Raw genomic sequence first — 16,330 nt, 5'->3', positions numbered from 1 at the left:
GAGAACCCAAACCTTTGAGGCGGGTAATCTCAGGAACCACAGTGCCAATCAAAACACCCAATACAGCATTGGAAATGTCAGGGTAGGCAGATGGACATAGGGTATATACCAGCAAAACATATACTTTAGAAGGGCAAAGTACGTTGTTTGACAAAGTAGTCACTTGGAAGTAGCCCCATCTCTCATTTTTTTCAAAGTAGTTTTACGTTGATTTGCCTTTATTTTGTTTTTAAAATATTGACATGCACCAAAGCTCATGTATTAAATGATTCCTTAGTGCAATGGTAAATAATGTTTTCAAACTCTACATTGTAGCTTTCTGCACACTACAACCATTTTTAAGTTGCAAATATTTTGCTCTCTTAATCCCTTTTTCAAGGAGCACATTATTTGGGGTACATTGTCCGTTTTCAAAATAAAATCTCCAATATTGCTTCCATTCTTCTTCATACACTTGCAAATCATAAAGGAGTCTTCTGGAAGCTATACACATAGCCACAACTTGTAAATGTTGCAGACAATGCACACTTGCTTTTATTGGATCCCCTGTCAGTAATGCAAGCTGAGATTCCTGCTGACTGTGTTTGAATATATCTGACTTGAATTCTCTGCTCGACCTAACTTTAATGCAATTGACCCATGAACATGTTACACAACTTTGTTTTAAACATTAGCATCCCGACATGCCGAATAAACTGTGGGCGACCATACATCTAGCAAGCAAATGCAAATTTGTCACTATATTATTTCCCTGAGAAACTACCAATTTGTTTCAGAGGTGATGGGGGGGATTTGAGGAAGCCAGCAAGAAAAATGCATCCGTTAGAAAACCCCGAAGACTGGCCATTGAAAAAATATTAAGGTACTATGGTTACAGCAGGCACTGACTTGTCATTGAAGATGTTAAGAAGAAAGGTAATGCCTTTCACAGCAATTTACTTAGTTGCCTCTCCAAGTCATACCATGCAGACTTCATGCAAAGTAAAGCTCAAACTCCACACAGCTAGTGTTCTGCATAGCTCCTGCACAACCCACGGGCATGACACACCTCATCTCTAGAACAACTTGTATCCTCTGTAGTGCAGCTCATACACTTTACACCTTCTATGTAACAATTCCCTCATGCACTATCCCTTACCCTTACATGAATGATGCACAGCACTGTTCATACCTATTTTACAGCTCATGTCCTGCACAGGTCACTGTAAAGATCATATGCAGTGTAGCTCAGGTACCATGTGGATCACATGTAAGACATAGTTGAGCCTTGCATTACCATTGTTCCTAGCATCTTCAGTATAGTGCACAAATCAAGGTATGCACAGCCCACGCTTGCATAGCTTATTCCATTTTGACAGGTAGTATCCTCTACGTGCTGAGGGATGCGAAGATGGGGTTCTTATAAAAAAAAAGGAGATTATGGTGTGTGATTTACAGTCATACTCTGCTACTAAGTAAAAGGAACAGCCCTTTGATGGTTTTATTCAAGGGAGTAGCCAGAAAGTTAAAATACCCCCCACTTTGACCAATGCTCTGACAGCACCAAGTAAGTGATGTAAGTGAGCTCATATCTCCCTAAAACTCCTTTGTCACTTCAATCCAAGCATCTATCCATTATTCTTTAATGCTACATCTGTCTGCTCATGTCCACCATTTCACCTTTACATTCAGTCATTCATTCTATCATTCATTCTTTCTTCCCATTCCATCCATCGGCCATTCCATACATCTACCCATCTGTTCACCCATCCATTATCTATGCACGCACCCATCCACTATCTATGCACGCATCCATCCACCCATGCATCCATCATTTGACTTACCCTTCAAACAATAACACCTTTCAACCATCAATTGTTCCTTTTGCCATTCATTTATTCATCCATCCTCTCAGATTTTAATTTACTTTGCCATACATCCATCCTCTCAGATTTTCATTTACTTTGCTCTACACCTATCCTTTCAGATTTTATATTACTAGAAATCCTTTTATTCATTCCGACTTTTATTTACTCTGCAATCATTTTATCCACTAATCGATCCATCCATCCATCGTTTCACACACCCATCCACCCTTTCACCCACTCATCCATCCTTTCACCCAACCATCCATTCATCCTTTTATCCACTCGTCCATCATTTCACCCAACCATCCATTCTTCCTTTTATCCACTCGTCCATCCATCCTTTCATCCACCCATACATTCACCCACTCATCTATCCTTTGCCCCTCTTCCATCCTTCTCTCCCTTTTCTAGCAACCCATCTTCTATTTTCTTTTAGTTAATCATCTCTTTGCCAAGTTGTAGATGAGAGGCCCATAAAAAAACTCACCTCTGCTGTAGCTGCTATAGGGAGAGGTTCACTATGCCCCAGGTTTTATTGGTGGGGGGCCCTTAATCAGTAGATTTAGCTTTAGCACCGCACGAGCTTTCAATTCACTAAAACATTAAAAAGTGTTGTCAAAATCCTATAAAATAATGCACTGATGGTCACAAACACACGCACAAATAGGTTTAGAGTGGTATTTTATCAGAGTTCAGTCCACTAGGTAAGAGAGGCAGCAATAGCGTGTTAAAAATATAAATATAAATGCTTAAGTTGCATTTGTAAAGATGAATTTTCCATAAACTTAATGTTAGAATATTGTGCAAGGCCCTACATCAAAAAGTGGATTTTGACAACACTTTTTTGATGTGGGGCTGGGCACAATATTTTGTTGCCCGTCATAGTTTACAGAAAATTCAACTTTACAAATGCAACTTTAGCATTTATATGTTACTACGCTTTTGCGGCCTCTTATCTTGTGGGCTGAGAATGATCTGATAATAGCTCCGATCACAGTAATAGCCACAGTGTTGGGGAGCAGCCGTGATCTCGGCAGCTGGTGGTGATAGGCCGTGTGCTTTACACCAAAGGCACAAGGGCAATGACCTCTGAATGATGGGGCCACGAGGCAGGTTTTGGGGAGTGCAGAGACTTGGAAACACAGGATTATTGTGAAATGAAGTACTTGTGCATTCTGCTTACAAGCAACAGTGACTGGCCTAAATGCTTTCAGCGTGCAGTTGTGAGTTACAGCCTGCACTCTGAATGAAACCGTGTAAGCAGAGAGGTTTTTTTTTCCTTTTCCAAAAGCGTAAGGCAGGCCTGCCCCGCAATGTTCAAAGAGATGTCAGTGCGTGCCTTGCGCTGTGCTCAGAAAGGAGGGAAGCACTTCTGGGTATTGTCAGTGAATCAAAGGATTATTAAATCGTAGAAAGTTATGCCAATAAACGCAGCACGCATTTGGAAGCAGGTTAGAAGGATTTTGCAAGTTCTTTTCTGGGAAAGGTTTCTGCTACAGGAAGTGGAGCCTACTTGTCCGACGGACAATAAAAACATAATTACTTGTTGTCCCTGTCAGCAAACAATATGTCCTGGGCGTCGGGCGATATGAATTCCCCACCCCTGGTGGCTCTGTGTGTGTGTGTGTGCGTGGCTCTGTGTGTCTGTGTGTGTGTGTGTGTGTGTGTGTGTGTGTGTGTGTGTGTGTGCGTGGCTGTGTGTGTGTGTGTGTGTGCGTGGCTCTGTCTGTGTGTGTGCGCGCGTGGCTCTGTCTGTGTGTGCGTGGCTCTGTCTGTGTGTGTGTGTGCATGGCTCTGTGTGTGTGTGCGTGGCTCTGTGTGAGTGGCTCTGTCTGTGTGTGCGTGCGTGGCTCTGTCTGTGTGCGTGGCTCTGTCTGTGTGTGTGTGTGTGTGTGTGTGTGTGGCTCTGTCTGTGTGTGTGCTCTGCTCTGTCTGTGCGAATACTCTCGACTACTCTCTAATGCTCACCTATTGCCATTGTAAATGACAAAACCATTTATGTTTTTTTAAAAATGAAAAAAAGTCATGAGCAATGCCAATAGCTCTACCTTTAATAATGCCGATACCATTGCATTGTAAATGCTTGTTTCCTATAGATGTTTACATTATACAACCCGTATTTTCCTGGGAGATACAAACTACTGTAAATGAAAACATGTATTTTTCCCACCCCAAACACTTGTTCAAATCTGGCCGCAGCAAAGTTTTTTAGTTCTTGGTACAAACATTTCCTTATGTCGATCTTAAATTTGTAGCCTTGACTTTGTTGCTAGCGAAGCACTGGGGACGTGGAAAAACTCCAACCAATAAGTGAAATATATGTGAACAAACTGAACTGTGTAAAGAGTTTCTACCAGAGTCTGCACAAACCAAAGACATTTGGATACCATTTCATAATTACTTACCATAATCCAAAAGCACAGACTAATAACAGAGCTCCGGAAAAACTAACCAGCAGTCCTTTGTTACTGAGGCCGTTATTGGAGTTATAAAGTAGCTCGGTCTCCATCCCCTCTCACATCTGTGTCTCCCATTTACAACACAAGAATGCAGGCAATGCATTTCCAGCATCTGGGGAACCTGTTCTTCTGACCTGCTAAATAAGGGCAATCCAAATGGATTCTACTGGTCCAAGTAGTCAAACAATACACAAAGTCCTACTGGTAAACCATGTGTTACACACTCACTGCCCATGTACACACTTAACATGCACAAAGGATGCTAGCATAAGAATTTAGGTTTCACATAAAAGCTACAAACAAAAAGAGCCAGTATGATTGCCTCTCCTTGACACAGAGATAATGGTTTCAAAAAGCGATTTATTCACAATCAAGGTACACTGCCACCACCACTTTTTGTAATATACCCAGGGCACGAATAGTAGTACAATGAACACCATTGAGGTGGGTGTTGCCCCTTGAAGTGTCAGAATCAGTTCTCGACCCATCATTACCAAGGACACTAAGCCTCTACACACACGAAATCAGCTGGATAGCTAGGTCCAGAATAACATTCATGATACCAATTTTGCAAGCATTTGGGCACAGGATGTCCATTTACCATGCAAAGGACATTCGACAAACCAACAGTGGGGTAGCTATTTCTATGCTGTATTTCTGATAAAGGGAAGATTGGAGGGATTTAGTCAATTGTTGAAGATGCTTTACAAAAGTTCAGTTAAACACCTTCTTCAAAAACAAATTCAAGGAAGAGAACAGGAGGCAAGTTCTAGGCTTTGGAAGTTAGTGGATTCAAGGATAGGTCATTTTAATAGGGGGTGATATAACCAGATTTGGGACTGGATGTAAACAAACATAATTAATGATTTAAGGAGTGAGGGCAGGGGGTAAGCATATGGCCCTAGTTTTTAACCAAGTATCCTGGAATATGTATTTTTGCTACAAGTTATCCAGCTGAACGTAGGAAAACTGACCAAGTCCAAGCAATGGTAAAATACCATCATTCGCAAATGTGATGAGTACAGAGGAAAAAAAATGATCATATGAACAGAACTTTATCAAAATAATTTCAATCATCAGGAACACCCCATTCTTTTTTTAAGAATAGTAGATACAGGTGTTCCTTCACTTACGAGCATTTACCGGTCCTTCTATTTGAAAATCAAAAAATGTAGACTCTATTCACAACCTTACTAAATTTAACCAAACAAATAACATGGTCACAAAAATCCATCATGTATGTTCCAAAATCTATAAATCTGCAATATTTAAACTAAAAGTGAAAACAGAACCCATATTCCCAGTAAAATCTACATCTTGCAGCAAATAGAAAACACATGAGTACCACCTGCATCGGTTTGCTTTTCACTTGAACGTTAGCAGAATACAAACCAAATGTGGTTCTGATTCACTGATTTTTGTGGCGTGTAAATGTAACATGTTTATGTTGACCTATAGCAACCAAAGAATAAGTTCCTCCTCATATGGCAGGCTTTTACACGGAGACCAATATTTAATGTGCTCAGTGTAAAATGTGTTGATTTAATGATGCCCCGGTTACTTGCCGGTAATCTTCATTACTCCGAGTCCTTGTCTTCCTCGCCACAGTAATTACCCATGAGCCTCCGGCTCCACACAGAAACTCCAAGCATAAAAAAGCGCTCTAGTCTCCCTCCTCCAAGATGGCCCCCAGTGGCTCCCGCCAATCTCATAAAGGGAAACAGATACACCAAAACGACCTGCTGTCAGTCACCTCGTTTTTGCTGCTGCCTTCGGCTCCGCTTGTCTCTCCGTTGCAGCCACGGCCAGCTCGGGCACTGCTGCTCTCCTGAGGCACACCGGGAGTTCACTGCATTCCGAAGCTGAAGCCGTTGAGCCGCCGTGAAGCCGTCCGAGCCCGCCTGCCTGCAGCGCATTGGGAAGCTGCTTGGCCGCCGGCCGTCCCGCCAGTGTGTGCCTGCCCGCCTGCCTGCCTGCCTTTGCCTTGCCTTGCCTTGCCTTTTCCGTGAGCGGCCGCGGTAAGCCCGGGGCGTCGGGGCTGGTGAAACGAGGCGAGGAAGGTATGGCTTCACTCGGCAGATGAGGCTGAGATGAGGTTGAGGCAGTGGCGGACCTTGTGATCCCAGGGAGCAGTCTGAGGCATTCTTGAGCCGGAGGGGAAGCTGCGTGCTTGTGAACCACAGTATAGCATGTAGCTCCCAAGCTCCTGCTCAGCTACCATTGGTATTCTGCAGGGAGTCTAGGGGAGAAGCTGCAACAAGAGCCCCACGACGGCCAGAGAAACAGTGGAAACAGCGTTTCCTGTGAGCTACTGAGAGCAGAGGGCGTAGTGTGAGCTCAGAGGAGCACGGAGGAGGGGAGCGCAGCATCCGAGCGGCATTTGTGAACTGTTGAGAGCAGCAGGCACTGCGGCATAGAGGAACAGCGGAACAGCTCACCCTGACTCCGATTCCTATGCTGATTCGGGACCTAGTTCTCATCCAGATTTGGCGAACCGCTGCACCGCCACCGCCATGCCGTGGAGACTCCAGCTTCAGCTGAGAGCGGCAAGGGAAGTAAGGTGAGCCAACCCGCCCCCCGCACTGCCTCGCACTGTCACGCCTCGCCATACAAGCAGCAGTCTCTGCTGTGAACGCTGCCCACCTCCCCCGACCGCAGAGAGACGCGATCAATGGTGGAGGGGATGATCAAAACGAGCAGCGAGGCGGCCGTATCTAGGAACCCCAATATTAGCTTTGCCCCCGCTTTAATTAATCACCACCTCAACAAATCACTTTTTCAGCCTTTATCATACCGCTACTGCTACTGCCAGGACGGACCCCCTCTCAGATCGAGATAATTGGCAATTAAGGAGACATCCTTTAAACAAACTCCCCCACCTGCTACCACCGGACAACTATCTCAACCATCTCAAACGGAAGGAAATCGTTAGCTTCCCTACGCTTGCCTCTTTGCTTGCCTCTTTACACCTTCCTATACTGGATAATATACTGGATAAGACTGGACAAATATTGTAACTTACATAGACGCCGCATTAAAGGCTTGACAACTATCGTGCAGAGTAATTATGCGAACAAGGAACGCAGGCCTTATACAACCCCAGTCCAACTATCGTCCTCATAAGTCCGCACAACGTCAAAAAGCCAGGATGCTATACCCCATGGGCAAAGACAATACAAGACATGACCCGTCCTCACAGGATATGACCCAATACGATGGGACACAATCGGGAGAAGAAAGTACGAACTCCTCCCCAGCTTCTGGATCAGCTTCCAGGACAGAGGCCAAAAACACAAATACAACCATAAAGGGGGCCACAGGCATTATAGGCATAACAAGAAGCCTGTGCCATCATGATGACTGACAACACAGACTGTATCAAAAACACAAATAATAGCATCAGTAGTAGCAGCGCCAAAGGCAACAACGACATCAGGAAATACTTTCCACACCACACAAAACAAGGTAATTCCACTGCCCACGGAAAACCAATGGATACTTTTCCTGATGCCTCCAGGCTTGACACTCACTGCTTTAACGCTAACAAACCATCAGGCACAATTAAAAATGAAACATTGAGTCAAAAGCCCTCATTGACTGTTCCTCTGTTTCCAAAAGTCTTGATCATGAAGGGTAATAAAACACAAACTGAAGACAATTTAAAATCAATCAGAGCCAATGACCTAGGAACCAACAAACTGGCTCCGATAAATTTGTCTTACGACCCCCCGGAACCACAATCTAATATGGCTCCAGAGGGAAGTGAAATAAATAAGGAATCTTAAACCCCCACAGAAAACACTGTGAACCTCAAGGTTATTTGCACACCACTGAAATCTAAGCCGGGCTTCCTGAAGTCTCCGTATGTACCCATCAAACTGGGGGACAAGGACGATGACGTAGCCCCCACACGAAATGAAAATCTTGTCTTAGATTTGGAGTCAAGTTTAACAGACTCAAACAAACAGTTGCCACTCCGGGAATCCAGCTTGGCCTCACAAAGAATAGAAAACCACCTAGCACTAATTAACGAGGCCATGATATCAATGGGAAATGCCGCATTAATGCACGCGGACAAACTTGACATTCAAATAAACATTCTGCAGTCCGTAGCAAGCCTGATCACCGGAGTGGATACAAAACTGGAGCATTTAAAATACGCAGAGCGCAGGCAGACACAGAGGTAATGATGAAACCCAACGACTGTGGGTGCTCCCCGTTACTGCAGTCTTTGGAAAAACTCCCGGAAATAATGAGCACATTAGTCATGGATCTTAAACATGAGGCAAACAGAAACAAGAACAATACAACACGCTTCTCCCCTCAAAATTCAATAACGAGAACAAATGCAAAGAACATAAATAACAGGACAAAAGCCACACATTCACCTTCAGGGCCCTCAAGGCCAAGTGGAGATCCAACAAACAAAACTACTCTAAGGGATACACAGCCCACTTTGGACCCAAACCTCTGTTCAAAGGCCAGCCAGGACAGCCTAGTGAGAACCCAGGAAATTCCCGGTAACATCAATGAACCAAAAAGCCCATTGAGCCCCAACTTTCAGGTATCAAATCCAAACTCACATTCAATATCACAACTCCATCAAACAACCAACAATAACCCTGGAAAACCGGACGATTCGAACACATCGCCCCCAGAGCGACAATCCTTATCCAGAAAAAATAAGAAAAAACTGAAAAAGGTAATATAAAACAAAAAAAGACAAAACCTACGCAAAAGGAAAAAATCGAGCATTGGTTTGCGCCAGCAAACAAGGATAATAAAACTACCAGCAGTGAGGACCAGAAGAGCCGGGGTCTAATATTGGCAGACCAAAACAGAGACATACAAACAAGTGTAACATCCACCATGATAACACCTCCCAAGAGCCTACCATGCAGCTTGAGCGAAAACTTGATTAAAGTTTCGACTGCAAAATCTCCCGCGCCAAGTAGCATCTTGAATTATGCAAAGGGCTTACAGGTCTACGAGCCCGGTCACGATAACATTTACAAATCTGACCCTGCAGACCCAAATGTCCATAAGGACCGCCAAACGGAATGTACATCCAACGTTCAACGGGAGAAAATCATCATTCGGGCAAGCCACAGAGACGACCAACCTTGCTCGGACCAAACCATCATCGCTGGGATTGATTTACAAATCCACACTGTAAAAATAAAAAGGATTGAGGAGGGACTAGTCCAAGGTGACAAACCCACATGGAACCTAATATCTCCTCTTGAAGCTCCGGCGGTTCCTTTCAATTCACGGAATCCTGTTCAGTTGTCAGACTCAGACCGCGAAAACCTAAAAGTATTGCTATATCCCGAATACATCTCACAAGGGAGTTGGGACATCCTCAACAGAGGGAACCTCTTGAAACTCTGCGAAAGCATCCCAGGACTTAAGAACATAAAAACAACGGACATTGTGAGGGTGGCCTTCTCTGGTCCAGGGCCTAGTGAACAAAACGAAACGACAGAGATAACCTTTTCCAATTTTAATATGGCGAATGCACTGAAGGGATACAAAACAACTGGAAAATTGGGGAATAAAAATTAAGGCTCATCCACCGACAAAATACCCTGAGATTTTGAAAGATAATAACAATCAACAGGGAGATGAAGACTTGAAGGGAAGGAAAAACAGGAACATCAATCATCCAACTCCACCTGCCACCGGATCGATCTTACATGGCTCAATAGGCGGTACACAAACAGTACAGCGGAGCAGTAATTCAATTCAAATCTACAAACATACAGAAGGAGGTAACCGGTCATGCTCAATCACGGGGCAGAGTAGTAAAGACTGGTCTTGGCCTTAAATACTTCTTCCTAATAGCATCTGACTACAATAAAGAATACCCTGGGCCATACCAGGCATAATGAGCTTGTTTCTTGCAACATTAGCACCGGTCAAGAGTCGGGTAACCATCTAGCACCAACAAACTCCCACAGTAGCCACAATGACCAGAACAACCCCACGGTAAACAATCCAATCATTAACATAGTGTCTTGGAATGTCGCCGGGATACACAAAGCTTTGCAAAGCCCAGGAGCTGTGGGACTAATGGTTGGAGCGGACATAATCTGTGTACAGGAAACATGGGCCACCTCCCCTACACCAATAGGTAACTATGCCGAATATTTTAAACCTGCAAAAAAGGTTAACATTTTTGGGAGACCATCGGGGGGCATTTCAACGTATATAAAGCATGCTTTGAAAGTAAATTTCTAAACAATACAGAATACTTCAGACATGTTCCTGGCTGGAATCTTGAAAGGACTCACAACGATTGATGGCCCGATTCCAATTCTCCTCATCAATATTTACTATAATCAACATGGACCGTACTCTAACGACAATCTGACCCGCCTATTAAACGAGGTCGAAACCCTATTAGTACGGTACGCAGGTATGGACTCAGTCATCTTGGGTGATTTCAACATCCACGACCTAGGGCAAATCATTGATGAAAATCATTATAACAGTAACACCAGAAGATTTAATGCGTTAATGCGAGTCTATAAGCTGGCAACATCACACAGCATAACTACAAAAAACCACCCAACTGAACTGATACCTCCTACTTTTAATAATCAGACAACAATTGACTACATAATATTAAGTGATCGCCTACAAAATCATACGTCAAACTAGAACGTACAACCTCGGACTGAAAGTGACCATGCCGCCCTAATAATAGAATTGTCCATGAGTGCGAAAATTAGGCACACTCTTTCATGCATAGGAGCCACAAATGGGGATGAGCAACACAGACTCCTTCGAAGAATCAAATGGAGACCGCTTCCGTCCCATAAGTTTTTTGCATGGAAATTAACTTGGAAAGGTTGGCAGACCGCCCGTAATGACCAGGGCAGAATTGGAGAGTGGGGCGCTCTCGCATATGTCTTAGCGAACCAACTTCGAGGGAGCAACAATCAAAGAGCCCACGACAATCCCACCTATAAACTGGGTTTCCAACCGGCAATTAAGAAATCCTCAAAAGCACTTAACTCTAAACACAGAGCTTATCGCGAAACCAGATCGTTCACTTCAAAAAAAGGATTTACAAGAGGCGGCCAAAACTCACGCAAAAGTTGTTTGGCAAGTGAAACGTGAAGTAACAGAGCGAAAATGGTTTAAGATCTTCGAGCTGCTTGCCCCTAGTAAGACCCAAGAATTTTGGCAATACATAAATAAGCTTACCCATGGAACTTGCAACAGGGAGAACCCACTTGATGCTAGTACTTGGATAGCCCACGTAAAAACTCTCTACACCAACGTCCCAGAGAAAAACTCAAGTAAGAGAACAGCCCTGGAAGATCATCCAAACCAAGAAATGACTGAACCCACGTCCCCTCCAGCTAACGCTACACCTGCTGAAAGAAAGGCTTTGAGAGCAATTTTGAAAAAAATACGCCACAATGGGGCCCCCGGACCAAATGGTCTGCCGGGCTCTCTCTTCAGGGAGGACATCGACTTTTCGGCAGAAAACCTGGGCCAGCTGTATGCAGAGTGCAGACTCCTGATGGATGTCCCAGACTCGTGGAGGGGATCTCTAATACATCCAATCTATAAAAAAGGGCCAAGCATAAACCCTAAGAACTACCGAATGATTGCCTTATTGAACGTGGAGGGCAAGGCATATGCAAGTTCTCTCCTTATGGAATTAGCAGGCTGGGTCACCAAGGAGAACTTGCTTCCCTTCTATCAAACAGGATTCCGCCCGGGAGGCTCCACCACAGATAACATTATAGCCCTATCATACTTAATACAACAATCATTGGCTCAGGCGACCAGCCTCTTATCGCTTGCTTCATTGACTACACAGCAGCCTTTGACGGTGTAGATCGAAATATTCTATGGAAGAAACTGGCTGCCTGGAACATCTGTCCGAAACTCCTTCAAGCAATCAGATCACTGTACACCCAAACATGGGTAAGAGTCAAACTTTCCTGTGAATCAGCCACGAAAAAGATCAGCACCGACCACGGGCTAAAGCAGGGCTGTGTCCTCGCCCCGCTTCTTTTTAACTTATATACAGCAGATCTGGGCAACGCATTGCAGGGGGCAAACCTGGCGACTCCTAGGATCGGGGGAGTTAGAATCCAATTGATTCAGTATGCGGACGACCTGGTCCTCCTGGACCATACCAAAGTTGGCCTTCAAAAAGGCTTAACAGCATTAGCAGTGTATAATGCCAAAAACAAACTGGTTGCAAATCCAACAAAATCAAAGATACTTATCTTTGGCCGCTATACAAAAAAGAAGCTAATAAAATGGAGACTAGGATCATTAGTACTATCAAGCACACAATCATATAATTACCATGGGGTTTGGCTCAGCGAAACTGGTCGACCACAGGTTCATCGAAACAAGCTCCAGCAGAAAGCCAAAATGGTCACTTATGCCATTTGCAAGCTCAACGCCACTTTGGAAAGTCCAACCACTACGGCAATCCGACGAGTTCTAAGTGCAAAATGACTACCCTCACTCAATTACGCCATACAGGTGTTTCCAGGTAAATTGGGGCAAGACCTCGAAAAAATCAACTGTGCAGCCTACAAAATGGTATTTTGCCTTCCGCCTTGAACAAGGAACACTCTAATACGCTTGGAATTCAATCTTAATCGGCAATCTTTGGAAGAACTAGCAAGCTTAGCAAAATACTACTACCTACCCACCACGGCACCAGAGAACTCGATGAAGTTCATTATAAACAAAATATTTTAAAAGCCAGGTAACCCGTGGTCAGCCGGCCTAGCCTCAGCCAAAGAGCTCTTGAATTTAGCGACTGAGAACTGGGATCCCTATACAATCAAATACACAACTATCAAAACAGTCATAAAAAAGCAAGTAAGATCGTGCTCACGAAAACTGGATATTGAAGCTCGGACAGTCAGAGGCTTCCATGAGACCCAAAGTATCCCTCACACTTTAAACGGCCATAAACCACACCTAATACAGCCATTGGGCAGGCAAGCCCTACAAAGGATTCTGGCTGCAAGATTGCATGCGCTCCCCTTAAAATACCTGCATCCTTCTGTCAAATTAAGCCCAGCAATCACGGAGTGTCGTCTATGCCACTATAAGCGTGAAACATTGCCTCACATCCTATTATGCTGCCCTGCTCGGTTGTCAGCCCGTAGAATCCATCTAAGGCCCATCCTTCTCCAACTCGGAACGCGTACTGTAAAAGAGGCAGTTTATCAACTATACTTGCTGGACACGGTGGCAGTTTATCAACTATACTTGCTGGACACGGTGAAACACATGGCCAACTTCATCTACCATGCGCGACAAGCCCTAATGAACACTCTGATCGCTGTATAACTTGACTTTTAAACAGGTGGAAGGTCCCATGTTGTACATGCTTCCTACACATACATTATTTTATTCAATTTTAGATATGTTTTTATACGGAATGCTCTCTTTTTGTATTGATTTTTATTAATCACTCAAATAAAGTATTGTCATTGTCATTACATGCTTCTGTAGAGACTTAATTAAGAACAGTAAAACAGAACTGCAATACATTTTAGAACATTTTCTTATTTTTTAAATGTAAAAAAAAAAAAAGTGTGGTGCTCAATCCCTGAGAATGTTGTTACTGTGGTAAATAAGATGGCCTGAAGAGAACACCATCTGCAAACCATCTGCCGAATATACGAAATTATAAAGTTTTGAAGTCAATTGAATAAACTGCTCTGTCAACTCAGAAAAAAAGGTCAATTATAGAAATCGAATTGACGGGCGCCCGCGGAAATATCAACAAACAAGAAGCCAATCAATTTAGATCCAATCAGCTATTTTCATCGTGTATAAAAAAGTATATCACATTAACTCCTCGAACTGTCCACAGAAGTACAAATCTAAGCAACTGCACCAGATATTTGATATCCATTGCAAATCATTATGCTTAAACAAGTTTTACAACACTGTCCACCAATAAGCGGTGCGGTGGCCACCTCTCCTCTACTTACACTGACGTCTGTGAATTCAGGTTCATGCCCGCCCCGTCGTCCGTTTCTCATTTATTCTTTGAACGGGGAGTCACTACTCGTATGTCCGTATTATTAGCACTTCCTGATCGCACAACAGCCAATCACAAGGCTGAGTGTCACGGAGGGGGCAGTGCTGCTTATGTGTAAAGTGGCCAAGTATTGGAGCTGTGGGGTGCACACCAGCCAATTCTAGTGTGCCGTTCCGAATTCCGCAGTGCTCATTGGCTGGCGAGTCAGCACGTGCCTGTGTCTTGTTGTCCGCCTCTTAGAGTCGGATACTTAGCTGGTACTACAGCATAACGTGAATCAATCACTCGTTGGCTTCAAGTGGAGTTTCCCAAGAAACGATTTCGTTACAGAATAGACGGGGACAGGCTTAAATATTCGGGACGTGTAGGCATTTCGGAAAGGACGGAGAGATTGGGGAGGTGATGGGCAACAGTACGGCGTACAGTTAGGGTAACCAACTAGCATGGGTGCAAATTCAGGACGGTTACCGTAAAAATTCAGAACACAGGGTCGAAATTCAGGCAGAAGGTCAAAATTTAGGACAAAAATTTGGGACAAAACATAAGTTTTACAGACATATCAGTCAGAGGAGGTGGCACAATCATATATAGTAAATAGACAACCAAAATAAATACAAGTCAAAATAAGTTTATATAAGGTTGCGCCAATCGTGCAGTTTTTCAGTATGCGTGCAGCTTTGCAAAGCGACATCGGTCCCTTTCGCAAATCAAGATTTGTGCTAGTAACAATAAACATTAATAAATAGTATTTTTGTATTTGTATGTTGAAATCTGTCTTTTAAATGTACAGCGAAAACGCTGTTAGTTATTCTATTTTTATTTTCTCCAGCATGGCGCCAAGACAAAAGCAGAATGCTTTGCCCTAGTTCCATGCAGGAGAAGACACCCCACATGCTGTCACTACATTTGGGCCCATTGTCATTCTAAAGTGCTAATCAGCTGCAGTCTCAGAATGACAATGGGCCAGTCCACAGTCTGCGTCCGGGAGGGGCCTCTGCAGGCAGCCTCTACAGGGGCCTCTGCAGGCAGCCTCTACAGATTAAAAGTTAAGAGCGAGAGGCCCCGAGTGAAATCTTTTAAACTCACGGGGCCTTTTGAACGGGAAACAGCATTCCTTACTGAAATTTCCAATTTCGATTTTAGTATGATGCCTGTCAGGCGTCCGTAATTTGAGATCCCCAAATTACGGACGCCTTACATATATCATACTAAAATGACGGACGGTCCGTGAAATTAACGGGCGGTTGGTCACCCTACCTACAGTCTCAGGTTAATGCGAGTGATAGTTATCTGCACGAGTGTGACAGGCTGGCACTTCGGACGGGACACATGAGCGTTGTGTGGCCGGGACTTTGGCGGTTTCGTTTATTCACTCAGGAATGACAGCGCTCCGACTCGTATAAACAGCGTTAATCACGGATAAAAATATTCTTGTCCAAAAGGCAATTTATGTAGTGAAGAGAAAAAGCAAAGCTTTTAAGCTTGAAGCATAAGCTTCTTCCACCGCATGGCTGGTGCATTTCACCAAATCCAACTTGACTACATAAAGATAAAATAAAATAAACTGCTCGTTTCAAAATGTGCCAGGCGAGGTTTCAAACAAGAACGCCGTTAAGGTCTTTCTTGAAATACGCAATCATACAAGCCAACTTCCCTGTTAGGGGAGGGAGGGAGGTTCCCTTTTTAGAGCTGGGCGAGCCACAGAAGGCTGCAGCCAGATATCGAGCTGTGGCTCGCATCGCGCGCAAAGACCATAACCCATACATACCCCCCTCTCCCCCTAACACCACCACACACACCCTTTTCTCAACCCCAGCTGCTTCAGCTTGAGCTGCTGTGGGCTCGCCTGGGAAGTGTCTTGATTCTTAATATCCGCCACACCTTAGTTTGTCACATGTCTTTAAACGACTATTTATTTGCCTTTGTGGACTGGATAACAAGGGTTTGTGTTTTTTCACTGGTTCCAATACCCCCTGGGTCGCACA

General features: G+C 44.0%; 1 protein-coding gene across 2 annotated transcripts in view; it reads right to left on the bottom strand.

Moving 5' to 3' along the window:
• Nucleotides 1–14,380, bottom strand: part of LOC144810444 (uncharacterized) — a 538,113-nt gene extending 523,733 nt beyond the window's left edge. For both annotated transcript variants that reach the window (XM_078673784.1, XM_078673785.1), the window contains exon 1: nucleotides 14,296–14,380. The gene's annotated coding sequence lies outside the window, so the exon portion shown is untranslated. The remainder of the gene's footprint in view (nucleotides 1–14,295) is intronic.
• Nucleotides 14,381–16,330: the final 1,950 nt, after the last annotated feature.

The sequence above is a fragment of the Lissotriton helveticus genome, chromosome 1_1 (assembly GCF_964261635.1).
Source record: "Lissotriton helveticus chromosome 1_1, aLisHel1.1, whole genome shotgun sequence".
Lineage (NCBI taxonomy): Eukaryota > Metazoa > Chordata > Amphibia > Caudata > Salamandridae > Lissotriton > Lissotriton helveticus.
Note: the sequence above shows the minus strand (reverse complement) of the source record. Positions and strands in the feature narration are given on the sequence as shown.